Source organism: Aulostomus chinensis, chromosome 1 (genome assembly GCF_037954235.1).
Source record: "Aulostomus chinensis isolate RoL2024-O1b breed Wild chromosome 1, RoL_Achi_v1.0, whole genome shotgun sequence".
NCBI lineage: Eukaryota > Metazoa > Chordata > Actinopteri > Syngnathiformes > Aulostomidae > Aulostomus > Aulostomus chinensis.
In genome coordinates this window covers 49,377,960-49,398,751 of record NC_141320.1, presented here as the reverse complement: position 1 = coordinate 49,398,751, position 20,792 = coordinate 49,377,960, and the positions used below count along the sequence as shown (strand labels likewise).

The following is a 20,792-nucleotide window of genomic DNA, read 5'->3' as shown; positions in this document are numbered from 1 at the left end:
GCAACTCTTTCTACTTTACTGTTGCATTATTTTGACGTTATTAGCAGCTCTCACTACATTACTGTCAGAATCATTTTGAGGTTATTAGCAGCTCTCACTAGATTACTGTCAGCATCATTTTGAGTTCATTAGCAATTCTTACTACATTACTGTTGCATTATTTTGAGGTTAGTAGCAACTCTTACTACATGACTGTCAGCATCACTTTGAGGTTGTTTGAAACACTTACTACATTACTGTAAGCATCACTGAGTTTATTAGCAACTATCACGACATTACTGTTAGCATCATTTTGAGTTTATTAGCAATTCTTACGACATCACTGTATTATCAATTTGAGGTTAGTTTCAACTTTTCCAAAATTACCGTCAGCATCATTTTGAGTTCATTAGCAATTCTTCCGACATCACTGTCGCATTATTTTGAGATTATTAGCAATTCTTCCGACATCATTGTCGCATTATTTTGAAGTTCATAGAAACTCTTACTACATGACTGTCGGCATTACTTTGAGGTTATTCGAAACTTTCACAACATTACTTTTAGCATCATTTTGAGTTCATTAGCAATTCTAATGCGGCTCGAGGCCACGCTGGTTCATCGAGCGACAAGGTGAGCCTTGAAAACGGCATCGGCCGAGCTTCCCGGGCTTTGGATACCCTGGTGAATTCCCCAAATGTGGGAGTCTCAACTGCATAATTTCTGACAGTGGGGGACTGCGTCCGCGCAGTGTTTCCAGGAGTGGTGTAATGCCCTGCATTTCTCGTCGGAAATAAAACAAGCCTCCGCCAGGCACTCGCTCACCTGCTCCACCCAAAGCCGGACCAGGGTTCTCCTCCTGCACTGCAGCTTTTCCTCAGCCTGCGGCCGCAATGGCCTTCCAGGAACGGTGCGGGCCCCTCCCCTTTAGTCAGGAGCAAATCCCGTGCTCTTCAGGCCAACTCTCGAGTTCTGCACATGAGGCCGGGGCTGGATTTCCGCCCGCGCTGCCGCTGGGCGTCAAGTTGTGGCTCCGTTTGCACTCCAGATAAGGATGGAGGTCCGCTGACGGCACTGCTCTCGGAGCCTTTCCCAAAAGGCTTTGGAATGCACTCTGAAAGACCTGAACCTTCAATGTGCCTGAGCTTCCCGGGCTTGGGATATCCGACATCCGGCATCGTTGTGAGAAACAAAGGGGGCTGCGCACGCGGCAGATTGGCACAAGGTAGGAAAGATCAGGCGCTGTGTCGGCCTCCCTGCCTGTCAGTCAGAAGGCTGTGTCCCTGGAGCTCATGTCTGTTCCTAAGCTCAGCGAGTCATACTTACCTGGCAGGGGAGATACCATGATCAGCAAGGTGGTTCTCCCCGGGTGAGGCTCAGCCATTGCACTGGGGCTGTGCTGACCCTGGTGAATTCCCCAAATGTGGGAATCTCAACTGCATAATTTCTGACAGTGGGGGACTGCGTCCGCGCTCTCCCCTGTGATCGTGTGAAAAAAGGAAAGAAAGAAAGAAAGGCCGACCACGGCGGCAACAACAACTACGGTGACCGCCTGTCCCGGCCAGTTGGCGGTCTCCTCTTGTGCTGGCCAGCCTGAGGAGACCGCGGAGGACGTAGCCTCGATGAGCTCCCAGTATCTCTCACACCTTCCAGCCCTGAATGAAGAGGGCAGGGTTTCTGCCACATTTAGTTGAGGGTCATGGTATCTGACAAGCCCTGAGCTCAGGACAATACATCCACGGCTCGTCTTCGCAGTAAGTGGAATGATACCAGAGAATTCATGCGTGGGAGGAGATCAACTTGGAAAACCCCGACTCCAGGATGAGTCGCTGGCTTGTGGCTTTGAACACCGCTTTGTTTTTCTTTGAGTCGCCCCACTAGCATAGCAGGGTGAAGGCACCGATTGCCTTTGCTTTGGATAGCAGTGGGGACAACCAGTGTGCCAGATGTAGTGTTTATGGCACTGCATTTTGTGTCGCCACCCAAAATGTTGCAGTTCCTGCCCACAGCCGCGGCCGGGATTGGCTGTACCGGGGGTGCTGACTCTCACGTCGGGTGGCTGACGGGCATCGCTTCTCGGCCTTTTGGCTAAGATAAAATGTAGTATCTGTTCTTATCAGTTTAATATCTGGTACGTTCCCTATCCGGGAACCATATATTAAATTGCTTTTTGGAACAGGGAGATGGCTCGGGAGCTTGCTCCGTCCTTTCCACGCATCAACCTGGTATTGCAGTGTTTCCAGGAGTGGTGCAATGCCCCGCATTTCTCGTCGGAAATAAAACAAGCCTCCGCCAGGCACTCGCTCACCTGCTCCACCCAAAGCCGGACCAGGGTTCTCCTCCTGCACTGCAGCTTTTCCTCAGCCTGCGGCCGCAATGGCCTTCCAGGAATAGTGCGGGCCCCTCCCCTTTTGTCAGGAGCAAATCCCGTGCTCTTCAGGCCAACTCTCGAGTGCTGCACATGAGGCCGGGGCTGGATTTCCGCCCGCGCTGCCGCTGGGCGTCAAGTTGTGGCTCCGTTTGCACTCCAGATAAGGATGGAGGTCCGCTGACGGCACTGCTCTCGGAGCCTTTCCCAAAAGGCTTTGGAATGCACTCTGAAAGACCTGAACCTTCAATGTGCCTGAGCTTCCCGGGCTTGGGATATCCGACATCCGGCATCGTTGTGAGAAACAAAGGGGGCTGCGCACGCGGCAGATTGGCACAAGGTAGGAAAGATCAGGCGCTGTGTCGGCCTCCCTGCCTGTCAGTCAGAAGGCTGTGTCCCTGGAGCTCATGTCTGTTCCTAAGCTCAGCGAGTCATACTTACCTGGCAGGGGAGATACCATGATCAGCAAGGTGGTTCTCCCCGGGTGAGGCTCAGCCATTGCACTGGGGCTGTGCTGACCCTGGTGAATTCCCCAAATGTGGGAATCTCAACTGCATAATTTCTGACAGTGGGGGACTGCGTCCGCGCTCTCCCCTGTGATCGTGTGAAAAAAGGAAAGAAAGAAAGAAAGGCCGACCACGGCGGCAACAACAACAACGGTGACCGCCTGTCCCGGCCAGTTGGCGGTCTCCTCTTGTGCTGGCCAGCCTGAGGAGACCGCGGAGGACGTAGCCTCGATGAGCTCCCAGTATCTCTCACACCTTCCAGCCCTAAATGAAGAGGGCAGGGTTTCTGCCACATTTAGTTGAGGGTCATGGTATCTGACAAGCCCTGAGCTCAGGACAATACATCCACGGCTCGTCTTCGCAGTAAGTGGAATGATACCAGAGAATTCATGCGTGGGAGGAGATCAACTTGGAAAACCCCGACTCCAGGATGAGTCGCTGGCTTGTGGCTTTGAACACCGCTTTGTTTTACTTTGAGTCGCCCCACTAGCATAGCAGGGTGAAGGCACCGATTGCCTTTGCTTTGGATAGCAGTGGGGACAACCAGTGTGCCAGATGTAGTGTTTATGGCACTGCATTTTGTGTCGCCACCCAAAATGTTGCAGTTCCTGCCCACAGCCGCGGCCGGGATTGGCTGTACCGGGGGTGCTGGCTCTCACGTCGGGTGGCTGACAGGCATCGCTTCTCGGCCTTTTGGCTAAGATCAAGTGTAGTATCTGTTCTTATCAGTTTAATATCTGGTACGTTCCCTATCCGGGAACCATATATTAAATATCTTTTTGGAACAGGGAGATGGAGCGGGAGCTTGCTCCGTCCTTTCCACGCATCAACCTGGTATTGCAGTGTTTCCAGGAGTGGTGCAATGCCCCGCATTTCTCTTCGGAAATAAAACAAGCCTCCCCCAGGCACTCGCTCACCTGCTCCACCCAAAGCCGGACCAGGGTTCTCCTCCTGCACTGCAGCTTTTCCTCAGCCTGCGGCCGCAATGGCCTTCCAGGAACAGTGCGGGCCCCTCCCCTTTTGTCAGGAGCAAATCCCGTGCTCTTCAGGCCAACTCTCGAGTGCTGCACATGAGGCCGGGGCTGGATTTCCGCCCGCGCTGCCGCTGGGCGTCAAGTTGTGGCTCCGTTTGCACTCCAGATAAGGATGGAGGTCCGCTGACGGCACTGCTCTCGGAGCCTTTCCCAAAAGGCTTTGGAATGCACTCTGAAAGACCTGAACCTTCAATGTGCCTGTTTTGCCCAGAGATGGGTTGTGAACTTGATGTTGAAATGTGAAACCCCAGCTTGCTGCCTTCAGTCTTTCGGAATTGGGCCGCTTGCGTTGACAGCTCTCATGGTCGCGACGCTCCATCCAAGGGTGAAAGCGGACGGAGATTGTTTTTTTTACTGCGAGGCACGATGCGTGCGGTTAGAGGCCACGCTGGTGCCCCCAGCGAGAAGGTGAGCCTTGAAAACGGCATCGGTCGAGCTTCCCGGGCTTGGGATATCCGACATCCGACATCGTTGTGAGAAACAAAGGGGGCTGCGCACGCGGCAGATTGGCACAAGGTAGGAAAGATCAGGCGCTGTGTCGGCCTCCCTGCCTGTCAGTCAGAAGGCTGTGTCCCTGGAGCTCATGTCTGTTCCTAAGCTCAGCGAGTCATACTTACCTGGCAGGGGAGATACCATGATCAGCAAGGTGGTTCTCCCCGGGTGAGGCTCAGCCATTGCACTGGGGCTGTGCTGACCCTGGTGAATTCCCCAAATGTGGGAATCTCAACTGCATAATTTCTGACAGTGGGGGACTGCATCCGCGCTCTCCCCTGTGATCGTGTGAAAAAAAGAAAGAAAGAAAGAAAGGCCGACCACGGCGGCAACAACAACAACGGTGACCGCCTGTCCCGGCCAGTTGGCGGTCTCCTCTTGTGCTGGCATGCCTGAGGAGACCGTGGAGGACGTAGCCTCGATGAGCTCCCAGTGTCTCTCACACCTTCCAGCCCTAAATGAAGAGGGCAGGGTTTCTGCCACATTTAGTTGAGGGTCATGGTAGCTGACAAGCCCTGGGCTCAGGACAATACATCCACGGCTCGTCTTCGCAGTAAGTGGAAGGATACCAGAGAGAATTCATGCGTGGGAGGAGATCAACTTGGAAAACCCCGACTCTCAATTCTGACGACATCACTGTCGCATCATTTTGAGATCATTAGCAATTCTTCTTACATCACTGTCGCATTATTTTTAGTTTCATAGCAACTCTTACTACATTACTGTGTCATTATTTTAAGGTTTTTAGCAACTCTTCATAAATTACTGTCAGCATCACTTTGAGTTTATTAGCAACTATCACTACATTACTGTCAGCATCATTCTTGAATTCATTAGCAATTCTTCCGGCATCACTGTAGCATAATTTTGAGATCATTAGCAAGTCTTACTACATCACTGTCACATCATGTTGATATCATTAGCAATTCTTACGACATCACCGTAGTATTATTTTGAGGTTCGTAGCAACTCTTACTACATGACTGTCAGCATCACTTTGAGTTCATTAACAATTCTTCCGACATCACTGTAGCATTATTTTGAGGTTATTAGCAACTCTGACTACATTACTCTCCACATCATTTTTAGGTTACTCGCAACTCTAACCAGGTGACTGTCAGCATCACTTTGAGGTTATTCGAAACTTTCACTACATCACTGTCGCATCATTTTGAGATCATTAGCAATTCTTCTGACATCACTGTCGCATTATTTTGAGGTTCGTAGCAACTCTTACTGCATGACTGTCAGCATCACTTTGAGGTTATTCGAAACTTTCACTACATTACAGTTAGCATCATTTTGAGTTCCTTAGCAGTTCTTACGACATCACTGTCGCATTATTTTGAGGTTCGTAGCAACTCTAACTACATGACTGTCAGCATCACTTTGAGGTAGTTCGAAACACTTACGACATTACTGTAAGCATCACTGAGTTTATTAGCAACTATCGCTACATTACTGTTGGCATTATTTTGAGTTCATTAGCAATTCTTACTACATGACCGTCACATCATTTTGATATCATTAGCAATTCTTACAACATCACTGTAGCATCATTTTGAGATCATTAGCAATTCTTCCGACATCGCTGTCGCATTATTTTGAGTTTTGTAGCAACTCTTACTATATGACTGTCAGCATCACTTTGAGGCCATTCGAAACTTTCATTCCATAACAGTTAGCATCATTTTGAGTTCATTAGCAATTCTTGCTACATCACTGTCGCATCATTTTGAGACCATTAGCAATTCTTCCAACATCACTGTCGCATTATTTTGAGGTTCGAAGCAACTCTGACTACATGACTGTCAGCATCACTTTGAGGTAGTTCGAAACACTTACTACATTACTGTTAGCATCATTTTGAGTTTATTAGCAATTCTTATGACAACAGTGTAGCATCATTTTAACGTTAGTTTCAACTCTTCCTACATTACCGTCAGCATCATTTTTAGTTTTTTAGCATCTCTTACTACATCACTGTAGCATCATTTTGAGTTCATTAGCAACTCTTCCGACGTCACTGTCGCATTATTTTGAGTTTAGTAGCAACTCTTACTACATGACTGTCAGCGTCATTTTGAGGGAGTTTGAAACTCTTACTACATTATTGTAAGTATCACTGAGTTTATGAGCAACTATCACTACGTTACTGTTAGCATCATTTTGAATTTATTAGCAGCTCTTACTAGATTACCGTCGCATCATTTTGAGATCATGAGCAATTCTTCCGACATCACAGTCGCATTATTTTGTGGTTTTTAGCAACTCTTACTACATGACTGTAAGCATCACTGAGTTTATTAGCAACTATCAATACATTACTGTTTGCATCGTTTTGAGTTTATTAGCAATTCTTACGACATCACTGTCGCATCATTTTAGATCATTAGCAATTCTTCTGAAATCACTGTCGCATTACTTTGAGGTTCGAAGCAACTCTTACTACATTACTGTCAGCATCACTTTGAGGTTAATCGAAACTCTAACCACATGACTGTCAGCATCACTTAGTTTATTAGCAACTATCACTACATTACTGTTAGCATCATTTTGAGTTCATTAGCAATGTGGGGCTTTGATTGGGAATTGTAAGAAAAATCCCTGAATGAACAACACAAACACAGACTGTGTCTGAAATTCCACACCTGCACCCGAAACCAGTGTGGAATCAATTGTATCCACTATCCATACTGATTCTGGAGAAATTTCTTTGTGTGTTTTGATGGACGCGAGCCAAGCAGAAATTTCCCACAATGCAATAGGGCGGCGTTTGGTCAGTGTTGAGCAGGCGTCAGTCTGACAATGATGTCATATTATTGTGTCATCACTTGACCAGACCCAAAAGTAGGCTCAGGTATCAGGTTCTTCTCAATGCTAATGTCTGCTAGCTTAGTCTGCTACTTTGATGGCTCTGCCTGCTCAAAGGTCCAGACCCAAAAGTAGGCTCAGGTATCAGTTTCTTCTCAATGCTAATGTCTGCTAGCTTAGTCTGCTACTTTGATGGCTCTGCCTGCTCAAAGGTCCAGACCCCTGGATGTGGTGGTTCCTACCTGAATGTAGATTCTGTCAGCTCATGTTGTTAAATCAACTCACCAGGAACACCAGTAGATTTCAATGGACTGACAATGAGTCTCATTGAATGGGTGTCTTGTCCAATGAGAAACAATCAGTCTCAGGTTGAAGCTCATCAATGAGGTCTTGTGGATCAGTGGCTTGCATGAATGAATGAGTTGGAAGACTTCTTGGAAATTAAAGAGGATTTAATACAATTAAGAAAACACTTAAGACAGAGTGATAATTCCAGCAGAGTAATTAAGGCCCATATTGAGTAGCAGGTATGAATTAGCCTGGATTTATCTGAGCTTCAAGTAGACGGCTAAGAGGCAGGTGGAAAGGTGTGTAGGATGAACGATGGTGACCTCCAACCAAATGAAGAGGACTGAGTGGAGGCTGACCAGCTCTACGGAGTCAGGCGGAGTTTGGCAGCGAGACAGGAGTCCAGGCCTGAATCGGTGAAAACCAACGTAACCGGCTTACGTTCTCAGCTGGATTCTCCCATCGATGTACGACGCCTCTCCAACGAACTGGTGGGAGGACGGCCTCCAAAGCCTCCACCTCGTCGACCGTGGCTCTCGCTGAGATTCGCTCGATGAAGAAGGGAAGCGCGTTGATTGGCTACCCTCTGGTCTCAGGCTGCTGGCTGCCTGGACTAAGCTGCTCTTCTCCAACACAAAGGTGGCTTCTCTCTCTTCAAGGCTCACAGGAGGTCAAGAGTGTAGCGACCGTGAGCCGAGATCGATGATGAATTACAAAAATAGAAAATCAAAAAATAAATTAGAGGAATAGAAAAGGGGGGGGGGGGCGGACCAGCTGCTCTAGGAGCTCACACACAAAGGGCAGAAACAAGAAGCACTGAAGAGAGCGCCAGCAGTGGATGGTGCCACCACTGTTACAGTAAACTGGTCCGCCTCAGAGCAGTGACCTTTGACCTGTGAGGGGTTGTTGGCCAATCAGCACACTTTGCTGTCTTCAGTCCTTCTCAGATATCAACAAATGAAGCTGGTTGAACAGACAGCAATCATCATCACTCAGAGACATCACCTGGAGAGGAAGACTGCTCCGAGTTCTGACAATGACAGTGAAGAGGCAAGGAGAGCTGGACAACCACAGACAGTGAAACATTCGGAACATCATGTTGATGCACGTGTGTGTGTGTGTGTGTGTGTGTGTGTGTGTGTCAGAATCGGAATCAGAATCTTTTATTTTCGTTGTAGGGGGGGGGGTACAGTGACAATAGTTAGAGCGCTCTTCCAGAGCCACCGTGCACCACAGAATGCAGATACAAAGAAAAGATAGAAAAGATAAAAGCAAGATAAAAGACACTGTTAGAACAGAAAGATCCATCAACCCACCAACCAGAGGTGTGTCTGGTACAGATGTGGAATTATTGGCTCACACAATGTTGAGGACACTGGAAGAAGACAAACAAAAAAGGCTGGTGTGATCCAGACCTTCATCAAAAATGGTCCTGGAGAACTGTTCAATGTGTCAGGACTTCTGTCCATTGTCTTCTGCTTATCCTGTTCAGGGTCATGAGGGGGTGGAGCCTATCCCAGCAGCTTTTGGGCGACAGGCCGTGTTCACCCTGGACAGGTCACCAGTCCATCACAGGGCCAACACATCCACAGACAAACATTCCAAGCCAGACTCAGGAGGATCTCTCCACCCTACAGACTGTAAAGGAACCATCAAAGATGGCAGTTGGAGTTCTGTGGATATGTGCTGGATTCCTCGTCCTCACGGACCAGAAGTCTGTCTGAAATACTGCACTGATTGATGATCTTTTCATGAATCTGGAAAAGCTTCTAAAATGAAAGGAAAACAATCCTATCTTCTTCATGCCTCAAGCCAAATCAAACCAAGAGTTCTTTTATCATATTTTTTTAACCGGACGTCTGCTTTGACTGGTTGGTTGTTGAAAGAGAGCAGGACAGGACAGACAGCAGAAGACAAATATAGAGAAGGAAAGACAAAAGACAGAGAGAAAGGAGGGAGAGAATGACAAAAAGATGGGAACAAGATGAGGGTGAAAGACAAGCAGAGAGAAAGACAGAGGGACAGGGGGATGGAAGACAGACACACAACCAACAACAGCAGCAGCAATAATAGTAAACTAGCTGCCAATGATAACATCTCCTGGTCGCTGAAGCAATCAACTTCATAATAGGAGGATTGAAGAGCCAGGAAATAAAATATTAGCACAATACTGATGTGAATGTTCGTGCAATACTGAGAACACTGATATGTAGACGACTAGTAGGGGCGGCACGGTGGTGCAAGAAGACAAACAAAAAAGGCTGGTGTGATTCAGACATCCATCAAAAATGGTCCTGGAGAACTGTTCAATGTGTCAGGACTTCAGAAGCTCCAATCCTCTCTAAGGTCCAGTGAGAGTGGAAGAGATTATAAATGAGAGAAGCAGGGCCCTCACTCAGAACTGAACCAGCTCAGTTGGGAGAGCCTTAGACTGAAGATCTAAAGGTCCCTGGTCCGATCCCAGCTTTCAGCAGAGGAGCAGCATTGACTTTACTTTCCAGTGGAGGAACTGCAGACATGAAGGAAACTAACATCTTGTCCTGTGCATTCTTGTGACATTCAGGACATTTTTGGAGCCTCTTGATGGATTTTGCCACAGAGAATCAGAGTCAATCAAAAGCATGGTGGACTTCAACATGGAGGACTGAACAAGTCAAGAAAGCATCAGTTTGACCTTCACAGGTGTTTCTGTTCCTGTCTCAATGCTGTAGAAAGAGCCTGAGGAGCTCAGACGGTAGAGCATCAGACTTTTAATCTGAGGGTCCAGGGTTCAAGTCCTTGTTCAGGTGCTGTGGAGGTTCCAGTGTTTGACAACATGGTACTGGATGAAGTTTAGTGTTGAACAAACTGTCATCATCAAAAGTAGAAGTGTTCTTGTCTTGCCACTGTGAGACTGTTGCTAGGAAACTGACCAATAATAATTTCATGTGGCATGCAATTAACAAAACACCTACATTGATGGTCGAGGGGGGTGGAGCCTATCCCAGCATCTACGGGCCAGAGGCGGGGTTCACCCTGGACAGGTCACCAGTCCATCACAGGGTCAACATACAGAGACGAACAACCATTCACACTCACATTCATACCTACGGTCAATTTAGAGTGTCCAATCAGCCTCGTCCCCAATTACATGTCTTTGGACAGTGGGAAGGAGCCGGAGCACCAGAGAGAACCCACGCATTCATGGGGAGAACATGCAGGCTCTACACAGAAAGATTCCCCACCCGAGCCTGGACTCAAACCAGAACCTTCTTGCTGTGAGGCCACAGTGCTCACCACTGCACCATCATGCTACCATGCTCTCTTCTACTTTCCTCAATTGTGTTTCTTTCATGTCCTCCTGAGATCAAAGACAGAATTCTAGCTACTGTCAAAGCCCTGATGACATCATCAGGAATTCTGACTTTGATCTGGAGACTCTTGCTTTAATCTGAATTTGACCTGACTAATGTTTAAGTTTAGGTTGCATGATACCGACCACCTCATTTCTCCTGATGGACTGGTGACCTGCCCAGGGTGAACCCTGCCTCTTGAACAACGTCACCTGGGATCGCCCCCCCCCATGACCCCATACCCCCTTCCCTCATGTGACTCTTTCATGCGGGCCTCTCAAAACAAAAACATGGCGGCCGCTCCTGTCATTTTCGGAGGAAAGTGCCTTCTTCCAAGATAATTTTGATTCAATAAAGCATTCTGATGACATTTCTAGAGAGAAATATGCATTTTGTCATCATCTTCGCTCAGTTCTTGTGTTTAATCTTTGGTTTGTTCGTTATTACGATGAATCTTTCACCTCTCGGAAGAGAGTCGTGACAGTGTCACATTTCTACTGTTGCTATGTTGGTTGCTAAGGATGCCATTACGGACGAGTGTCATTTCAAGATAGGTTTGATTTTTAAAAAGCATTTTAAGGACATTTCTGGCGAGAAATATAAATTTTATTTCCATAATATTCGCTGTTCAATAAAGAATAATATGAAATGGATTTTAGTGCCCCAGGAATTACAAACATCTGCTTCCGTGGAAGTCGGCCCCGTTCTTCTGTGAGAAAATCCGGTAGTTGTCGCTCACTCCGAGGAAAAAAAACAAATATTTTGAATACTTCATCTTTTGATTAATAAGACAATCTACAAATTCATTTAATTTCTGCATGTTTATTCTACCTACGAAGTCCATTTGTCACCATTATAGATCGACCAATCAGCATTAAGAATATAAACAATGACTCAAACTAATGGCGGTCTGCTGACGTCACATCCGTCACAGAGGCTCACTCCTGCACTCAGAGGTGGCCTTTTAGTTCCATCACTTCACGCTGTATTTACAGATTTATTATTGAGGGGAACAAACCACTCTGATGTCTGGGTTCATCAAGGATATCATTAAAGAAATCCTAACTATCTGGCCAGTTAAATTGATCCTAACTGTTCTTCAGATGTTGTGCTGGTAATGTCATGTAGTTTCTTTTCCAATGTAACTTTGTCGTTCTGATGTGTGTATTTTTACTGCTCCAACAAAGCTGTTCCTCTTCTGGGGAAATCAATCATTCAGGCAATCAATAACTGAGTGTCTCTGATGCTGTACTGTAGTATTGCAGTACAACAACACTCTGATCCTTCCTTTTCAAATGTTTTTATTGTGTTTCTCTCATCAGGTGTTCAAAATGATGACAATAAAAATCAATAATTGATATTCAGCTTTGTTTCAACAATAATAACTGATCAGAAATGAGGCCTGATGGCTGCAATAGCAGCTTTGTGCTGTTCAGTGACTCCTGCTATAAAAAGGAGTCAAGGCGGTCTTAAAGATGTGAAAATGTTCCAAAGATCCTTCTTCATGTTGGTCCTGAACAAGATTGGTGTCAGGCCTTTTTTCAAAGGAGCTCCAAAAGGCTCACTTAACCCTTTGAGGCCTGGCTGAGACATGAGGCCTGTTGACCTTTGACCCTGTTGCTCTTTTGCTCTCATTGGCCTCTCCAGTGGGTACAGACCTGAAACTTTATGAAATCCTAATCTGGTGGAATAATTCTAGAACCCCCTCCCAAACAGGAAGTGGCTTCAGGAAGGAGGTGGGGCTTCAAAATTTTAAATATTGGTTTCTGGCAGAGGTGTGAACTCCTCCCAGAAAGCTCATCTCATTTGGAGCAACTTTGACCAGTTATGATGCTTCATTGATAGACTTTACTGGACTTTGCCACGCCCTTTACGGACAGCAGAAAGGACTTAGGGGGGTCAAACCAGCACAGATGCGATCCTTCAAGAACAGAACAACACACTCAAATTTCAACTTCCTAGGTTCAAAGAGAAAAAACTATCCCTTTGTGAAACTGGGCAAAATCAGGGTCTGGGACTTCTGCACTCCGAGAGCCTTTTGGAGCAGAATTGAGGATCAAATCTGGGTTCTGGTGTTTGTACTTGGGCTACATCCACCAAACTTTACACACATAGTGTGATGCCCCAGAGTAGCATGTGCTGGGAATTTCAGCCATCTAGGTGCTAAGGGGCCCAAGCACGGTCCGGGGGCATCCACTAACCCTCAGGGGCTCCTCAAAGTCTGGCCCCTCTTCCCTGGTTTCATTTGAGCTGAAGCCACCAAAAGTCACACCAATGGTTGATGTCAGTGAGAGGACTGATTCTGACATTTTCAGCCATCCAGAAGTTACAGAGCTGAAACACAAGACCCCAAAGCCCCTTCCATGTTTGTTGCCAGAGATATCGTAGTCATGACTGTGCACCTCCTTTATGAAGAAAAACAAAACAACTACTGCTTTGGGGCTTGTGTTCAGGGTTATTATATTATATTATTATATTATATTATGTGTGTAAAGTTTGGTGGATGGAGCCGGATGGGCCGGTGTGAGCAGGCATTTCAAAATATATATTTCTGGTAAAAACGCAGAAACAGCGGTTAGTTTGTTTTTGTGTTAAAATGAGAAACAGACCCATCCAGTTGTAGTGCCACCACTCAGCGGCCGCCTTGCAGTCAGAAGCCATGAAGAATGTTGCCCAGTAAGAGGAAGGAGAAAGGAGGAGCCGAAAAAGAGAGACACTCACGAGAAGAAAAGCAGACGAATTTCCAAAACTCGACGCGTTCTTTCCAGGGCTGGACTGGGAAGAAGAGACGTCAGGTGTTGGAACGTGTAGTGGAAGAAGAAGGTCTCTGAGTAGTGAAAGAGTATCACTCTTTTAACATGGTTACTGTCTTCCATGTAGAATACTGCACTTTATTTTAATTTTTGAAACTTCAAAATGTGCGCATACATCCTCTGGTATGGCGTGTGCTTACACATATCGTGTAAATAACCATGGAGGGCTGCCAGGGATGAAAAATGCCAGGGCCATTTTTTGGTCCCAGTCCAGCCCTGCTTCTTAACCTGCTCACGGTGTCCTGTCAGCTGTCTTCCCTCAAGGAGGTGGCCAGTCTTGCTCTGGAGCAGTTTCAAAAATAGGCCTCAGCACACTGCCTCTGTGCCATGCCTCTCTCATGCTCCTCTACTCTTTGGTGCACATGCCTCCAGTCTGTCAGGCCTCTAATGAAGACACTTGGATCACTGGGCTTGCTAAAAGCAGGGCAAACAAAACAAAACAAAGCATGACGTTGACCACAATAAGTCAGCCATTTCCACGTCGTGTCGTCCGTTCTAACGAAGAGCCTCTGGACGACAGGGTTTATGGAATCTTGTTGAGGATGAAACTTTAAAAAATCAGTCCTCTGTGTGGAAGAAGGGCGACTAAAATAGTCTCCAACTGTCTGATCTGACTCCTCCACTTCCATTGCAACAGCATGGCTTGACTAAGAGAAAGAGAGAGAGCTGAGAGATTTCATTGGACGAGCCCAATGTCCTTCCAGGAAATCAACCAATGGGCCGCGTTTCGCGTCTCCGATACCGTTACTGTCGATTAAAAACTATACACTTTTGAAAAAAAAATTATGACAGTTATGGGCCGGCCCAAAGATGTGCATCGGCCAGGTGGCCAGTCCAGCCCTGGGTTCACCCTTGATGGGTCACCAGTCCATCCCAGGACCAACACACACAGACAGACAACCATTCACACTCACAGTCATTTAGAGTGTCCAGGTAACCACTACCCTCTTGATGTCTTTGGACTGTGGGAGGAAGCTGGAGTACCAGAGAGAACCCACACAGAGACAGGGAGAACCTGCAGGAGGGGTGGAGATCGATGAGTCCTGGAGACGTTCAATAATGTCCACAACTTTGGCACCAGGAAGACAGCAGGTGATGGCACCTGGGAGTTCAACAGACCTGATGATTGAACCACCAATCACAAGGATTTCAGCCTCCATTGTAAACAGAGAGTTTAGATGAGAGAGAACCTGCTGTCAGCCTCACCAGTCAGGGCAGTGGCAGAGGCAGCAGAGTTGAATGAAGCAGGACCACCTGGCAGGTCTCAGCTGGAGGTGATGACATCACTGGCCTCAGTCCTCACCAGTGCTCTGCCTAGCAACAGGGACGATGGGGAGAAACCAGTAGAAGCGCTCTGAGAGTTGGAGACAGCAGGAGAGAGACCACGACAGTGTCACCCATGGGAAACTGTTGGATCCACTCAGGACAGGCTGGACAGACACAGATCAAAGACAGAATTGATGATGATGTCATCAGGAGGCTTTGATAGTGTTTTTATTTGTACCTAGAATTCTGTCTTTGATGTCAGGAGGACATGAAAGAAACCCAATTGAGGAAAGTAGAGGGGAACATTCAGCTTCATTAGAAACACTTGAACTGTTGAACAGTAGAATTTGTTTGAAACAGTTTACAACACAGTGACAGGATTGAAGAGGGAAGGTTTTTGTGTTTTCAGTTTAATTCTAACTTAAAACTGGGCATGAACATTTTTAGTCGTTCATATTCTAACATACAGAGGAAGTCATGACATTCCCTTTTTTTTAACCTGTCCTGTTCAGGAAATGGAAATGGAAATTTAGCTGCTATGTTGAATCAGAAAAACCTTTTGAAGTCTACTTTTGCTTCAGTCAGAAAGTGGACTGTTGTTAACTCTCACAATGGTTGGTGATTGTGGAGGAAGGAAGAATCCTTATGAACCTCTTTTTAACAGACACACATTTCTAAAGATGAAGGTTCATTTTATTTTGTTCTTTTAGCAGAGGATGGTTTCGATCCATCGACCTCTGGGTTCTGGGCCCAGCACGCTTCCTCTGCACCACTCTGCTCTACCATTGATGGTGCCAGGAGGCCTAAAAACACAAAACACCAATTCAATCCAGGACCTTGGAGCCTAAACTGAAACTCCATCACCCGGTGGCTCTGCTGGGGCTCCCACAGGTGAGTGAGGCTGAGCTCCAGTCTGCTCTGAGGAGGCAGCAGACATCTGCACCACTCAGAGGTTTGGTTGGTGTCTTTGACAAAATCCCAACAAACTAAAATCCTGTTGAAGCAGGAAGTTCTAGTTGAACTCTCATCCACGTCACATGACCAAGAAAACCTCCTCTTTCATTCAGACCAGAACAGACAAACATAGAAACATTGTTTCAGCTTCTGATCAAACAATAACATGTTCTTGTTTGTTTGTCATGTTCTATTAATCAGACTGATGATCTCTGGATGTTCTAGGAGGGGGGTCTGTTTCTGATGAAGCCTGTTTGGTCTGGGGGGGTTAAGATGGTGGGGCTGTTTCAGTTCTAGTGCTGAAGGCTTTCACCATGACAGTCAGACTCTCCTCTGTCCTTCATGGTCCCTCAAATGTGCAGTGTGGACCTCACACACTGAATTTAGCCTGAAAACTCTTCATGAAAAGCAGTGACTCAGAGTCTCTGTGGCGCAATCGGTCAGCGCGCTCGGCTGTTAACCGAGAGGCTGGTGGTTCGAGCCCACCCAGGGACGATGAACAGGCTCTACTGGTGCTTAGGAGTCGCTGTGTTAATGATCTGAATGTGGACGGACAGATTGACCCTCCACAGCAGACTCATGTGACAGATCTCTGGATGAGACGCTTCAGTGTTAAATTTAGTTGTCGTGTGTCATGCAGTGTTGAGGAGGCCTGCTGGCTGTGGGTAAAGTGGGGGCTCAGAGTTTGTGGAGTCGGCTCTGGAATGAAGGGGGTCACTGTTTGGTTCTCAGATGCTCCAGCTCAGGTTAGCGAGGTGGTGGAGAAACCAGTGAGAGCTCTGCCAGCTGGAGCCTCTTGGGTCCTGGGAGGCTTCACTCCTGGAGGTGGAAATGATGAGGAGTTTTAAAATCTGCTCCTCTTTCACGCTGACTTGTTTTCTTGGGTTCCCTCTTTTATTCATGTGTGATTTTAGTCTCAGCTCTCTAAACCTGAATGGAGCCAGAACCCATTTTAAAAGAGCTGCTCTTTTAAACTCCTGGAGATCAAGAGGATCCTGCCATGTTTGTCCAGGAGACCCACAGCACAACAGTCAGTGAATGGGGATGCAGGCAGGCTTTTAATGGGGGTCATTTGAAGTCCCAAGTCCAGTTGGAGCAGAGGGTGGAGTTTGATTCTCCAGGAGTTTTTGTTGTTGTTTTTTTCACCAGTTTCTTTTGATTTGGAGGAAATCATTCCAGGTGTTTGAAAGAAGGTGAGAGCAACTTTGGAAAATGTTCAACTGGTGTTTTTAAATGTCTTTGCACCAACAAATGGTGGACAGGACAGCTTTTGAGACATTTTAATGCCACCGTTTAACAGTGAATCTGCTGGTTTCCTGTTTTTAGGAGCTGATGGGAGCTGCACAGAGAAGCTCTTTGAGACAGGAAGCATTCAGAGCTCCACCCTGCTTCTTCCAGCAGGATCCACAGATCCACCAACACACCAGCTGTTTGATGAGTGGAGGCTTTTGACCAGGATTCCTAGACAGCACAGCTGGACTCACGCAACAGCTAACTTGTTAGCACCGACTAGACAGGAGCGCTTCTATGGTTTTACTCAGTGGTTCAATATTTTTAAGAGATGTCCCATTCAGCCTGTGGGTTTGAGTGATCACTCTTCAGTCTCCTGTTCTGTTTTATTAAAATATTCATTTAAAAGCTCCTGAGAGAGAGAGAGGGAGAGGGAGGGAGAGAGAGAGAGGGAGAGAGAGAGATAGAGGGAGGGAGAGAGAGAGGGAGAGAGAGAGAGGGCGGGAGGGAGGGAGAGAGAGAGGGAGAGAGAGAGAGAGAGAGAGAGAGAGGATCAAACTGATCTCAAACTTGACTTCAAAATTCTGATTATAATCATTTTTACTCCTTGATAGATTCATCACTGCAGTGTCATAGAGGGTCCATTACTATTGCAGTATATTAAAGAATATAAGAACGAGGTTACCATCCATGTAAATATAGTATTTCATGTATTGCAGTATATTTTCAAAGATATAACACTTTAATTTTTTTTAATAAGAGAGGCTTTAATGTCTGTCTTTGATGTCTAAACTCTGACTCTGATGTCATTGGTGGTGACTGAATTCTACCCCCTGACAGACTGGGAAGGCTCCTATTGGTGATGTCATCATAAATACATGAAGGTCTTGTTTCAATGTTTTAACATTAAAGCTCATCTTGGTAAAACAATCAAGTTACCTGAACTAAGTTCTTGAAAAAAATGACTGTCACTGACTTAAATAAATCAAATCTACTTCAAAGTTCCTTCTGTTGTCATAAGTCGGCCATTTTAAGTGTACTTGTAGTTCCAGAACATTCCAAGAGGAGATGATATGAATCATGTTGTTAGATGAACTCTGTTCCTCTGCTTTGATGTTGGTGGACTGAGGGGAGTTTGCCTGAACCTGCTTGGACCTGCTGGCTCCTGCTCAGTCCCTCACTCAGCCTCACTCAGCCTCAGCAGCACGGCTCCACTGAGGACTGATTCAGGTTCCTTGCAACCAAATAGGAGGAGAGCTGAACCTTCTTGCTGGGAGGCCACAGTGCTGACCACTGCACTATTGTGTCCCCTGAAAATGCCACCACCTTGTTGGGCTTTTCTGTAACAGCAAGCACACATGAACATAGCAGCTTCTTCACAGGGCTGGTGGCGCAATGGATAACGCGTCTGACTACGGATCAGAAGATTCTCGGTTCAACTCCTGGCCAGCTCGCTTTGAACTTTATACTGAGAAGATGAAGTGAGAACCACTGATCAAAGTCAGTGAAGTCCTCCCAGGTTCCCTCCTTGTCTGCTGGAAACATGAACACATGAATGATCCTGCTACCTCTCATGTTAAGCTGCACTTGACAGTGACAGCAGGAGAACAAAAATCCCAGTGTGTCATCAACATTTCCTGTCAAATCAATGATAGAAGCTGTTGAATTTCTGGATCAGAACAAGGAGAAACCCACCCCTAGCAGCCAGAAAAGCAATCTGCATCTGACAGCGTATACCAGTGAGGCCTGCACGGATCTCTACATAGGGGAAACCAAACAGCCCCTCAACAAGCGCATGGCCCAACATAGAAGAGCCAACTCTGGAGGACAGGACTCAGCGGTTTTCCTCCACCTCAAGGAGGAAAGCCACTCCTTCCAGGACGACCATGTCCAAATACTCGACAGAGAGGACAGATGGTTTGAAAGAGGAGTTAAAGAAGCCATCCACGTCAGGATAGAGAAACCATCTTTGAACAGAGGAGGTGGACTGCGACATTTCCTTTCACCTATTTCCAACCAAGTCCTTTCAAAACTTCCCCAAAGAGCTCAGCTGAAAGACCCATGTGGAACGGCTGATGCCAGCACGGCCCATTAGCATCTGAGTGGTCGGTGAAACTCCCTAATGACCACCCCTGAAACTCCCTGACACCTCACAACGACTGTCGTTTGGGGAGGCCAGGTGAGTCTCGGGAGGGTCGTTTCCACCACAATAGCACTGACCACTACCACATAGGTTTATAAGCTGGAGCTTCCACACTCTCCACTAGAACTGATGAAGCCTCTCGGATGAGAGGTGAAACGTCTTCAAGATAACTTACGTCCAGTTGACCAGATTTTACTTCGCTTCGATCTACGATGACCTGGATGAATGAGAAACTACACATACATTACTGTCAGCATCACTTTGAGTTTATTAGCAACTATCACTACATTACTGTTAGCATCATTTTGAGTTTATTAGCAATTCTTACGACATCACTGTAGCATTAAATTGAGTTCATTAGCAACTCTTACTAAATGACTGCCAGCATCACTGTGAGGTTGTTCGAAACACTTACTACATTACTGTAAGCATCACTGAGTTGATTCGCAACTATCACTACATTACTGTTAGCATCATCTTGAGTTCATTAGCAATTCTTCCGACATCACTGTCCCATCAGTTTGAGATCATTACCAATTCTTCTGACATCACTGTCGCATTATTTTGAGGTTCAAAGCAACTCTTACTACATTACTGTAAGCATCACTGAGTTAATTAGCAACTATCACTACATTACTGTTAGCATCATTTTGAGTTCATTAGCAATTCTTCCGACATCACTGTAGCAATATTTTGAGGTTCGTAGCAACTTTTACTACATTACTGTCGCATTATTTTGAGGTTCGTAGCAACTCTTACTACATTACTGTTGCATTATTTAAAGGTTCGTAGCAACTCTTACTACATGACTGTCAGCATCACTTTGAGGTTATTCGAAACTTTCACTCCATTACTGTTAGCATCATTTTGAGTTCATTAGCAATTCTTACTACATCACTGTCGCATCATTTTGAGATCATTAGCAATTCTTCTGACATCACTGTCACATTATTTTGAGGTTCGTAGCAACTCTTACTACATTACTGTAAGCATCACTGAGTTAATTAGCAACTATCACTACATTACTGTTAGCATTTTTTTGAGTTCATTAGCAATTCTTACGACATCACTGTCCCATCAGTTTGAGATCATTACCAATTCTTCTGACATCACTGTCGCATTATTTTGAGGTTCGAAGCAACTTTTACTACTTTACTGTTGCATTATTTTGAGGTTCATAGCAACTCCTACTACATGACTGTCAGCATCACTGAGTTTATTAGAAACTATCACTACAATACTGTTAGCATCATTTTGAGGTTAGAAGCAACTGTCACTACATGAGTGTCAGCATCACTTTGAGGTTGTTCGAAACTCTTACTACGAATCTAACAGTAATGGAGTGAAACTTTCGAATAACCTCAAAGTGATGCTGACAGTCATGTACTAAGAGTTGCTACAAACCTCAAAATAATGAGACAGTAATGTAGTACAAGTTGCGTCGAACCTCAAAATATTGCGACAGTGATGTCGGAAGAATTGCTAATGAACTCAAGATGATGCTAACAGTAATGTAGTGATAGTTGCTAATCAACTCAGTGATGCTTACAGTAATGTAGTAAGTGTTTTGAAT

General features: G+C 46.0%; 6 non-coding genes across 6 annotated transcripts; all 6 read left to right on the top strand.

The window, feature by feature from the left end:
• The first annotated feature begins 1,297 nt into the window (after nt 1-1,297).
• Nucleotides 1,298-1,461, top strand: LOC147272041 (U1 spliceosomal RNA). Its single transcript, XR_015116655.1, has one exon. It is a non-coding gene; the product is annotated as a U1 spliceosomal RNA (small nuclear RNA).
• Nucleotides 1,462-2,047: 586 nt separating this feature from the next.
• On the top strand, nt 2,048-2,238 carry LOC147272040 (U2 spliceosomal RNA). The gene has a single exon (XR_015116440.1). It is a non-coding gene; the product is annotated as a U2 spliceosomal RNA (small nuclear RNA).
• A 542-nt stretch (nt 2,239-2,780) lies between these two features.
• On the top strand, nt 2,781-2,944 carry LOC147272039 (U1 spliceosomal RNA). Its single transcript, XR_015116654.1, has one exon. It is a non-coding gene; the product is annotated as a U1 spliceosomal RNA (small nuclear RNA).
• A 586-nt stretch (nt 2,945-3,530) lies between these two features.
• On the top strand, nt 3,531-3,721 carry LOC147272038 (U2 spliceosomal RNA). Its single transcript, XR_015117265.1, has one exon. It is a non-coding gene; the product is annotated as a U2 spliceosomal RNA (small nuclear RNA).
• A 775-nt stretch (nt 3,722-4,496) lies between these two features.
• On the top strand, nt 4,497-4,660 carry LOC147272037 (U1 spliceosomal RNA). The gene has a single exon (XR_015116908.1). It is a non-coding gene; the product is annotated as a U1 spliceosomal RNA (small nuclear RNA).
• Nucleotides 4,661-16,267: 11,607 nt separating this feature from the next.
• On the top strand, nt 16,268-16,341 carry trnan-guu (transfer RNA asparagine (anticodon GUU)). The gene has a single exon. It is a non-coding gene; the product is annotated as a tRNA-Asn (tRNA).
• The last annotated feature ends 4,451 nt before the right edge of the window (nt 16,342-20,792 follow it).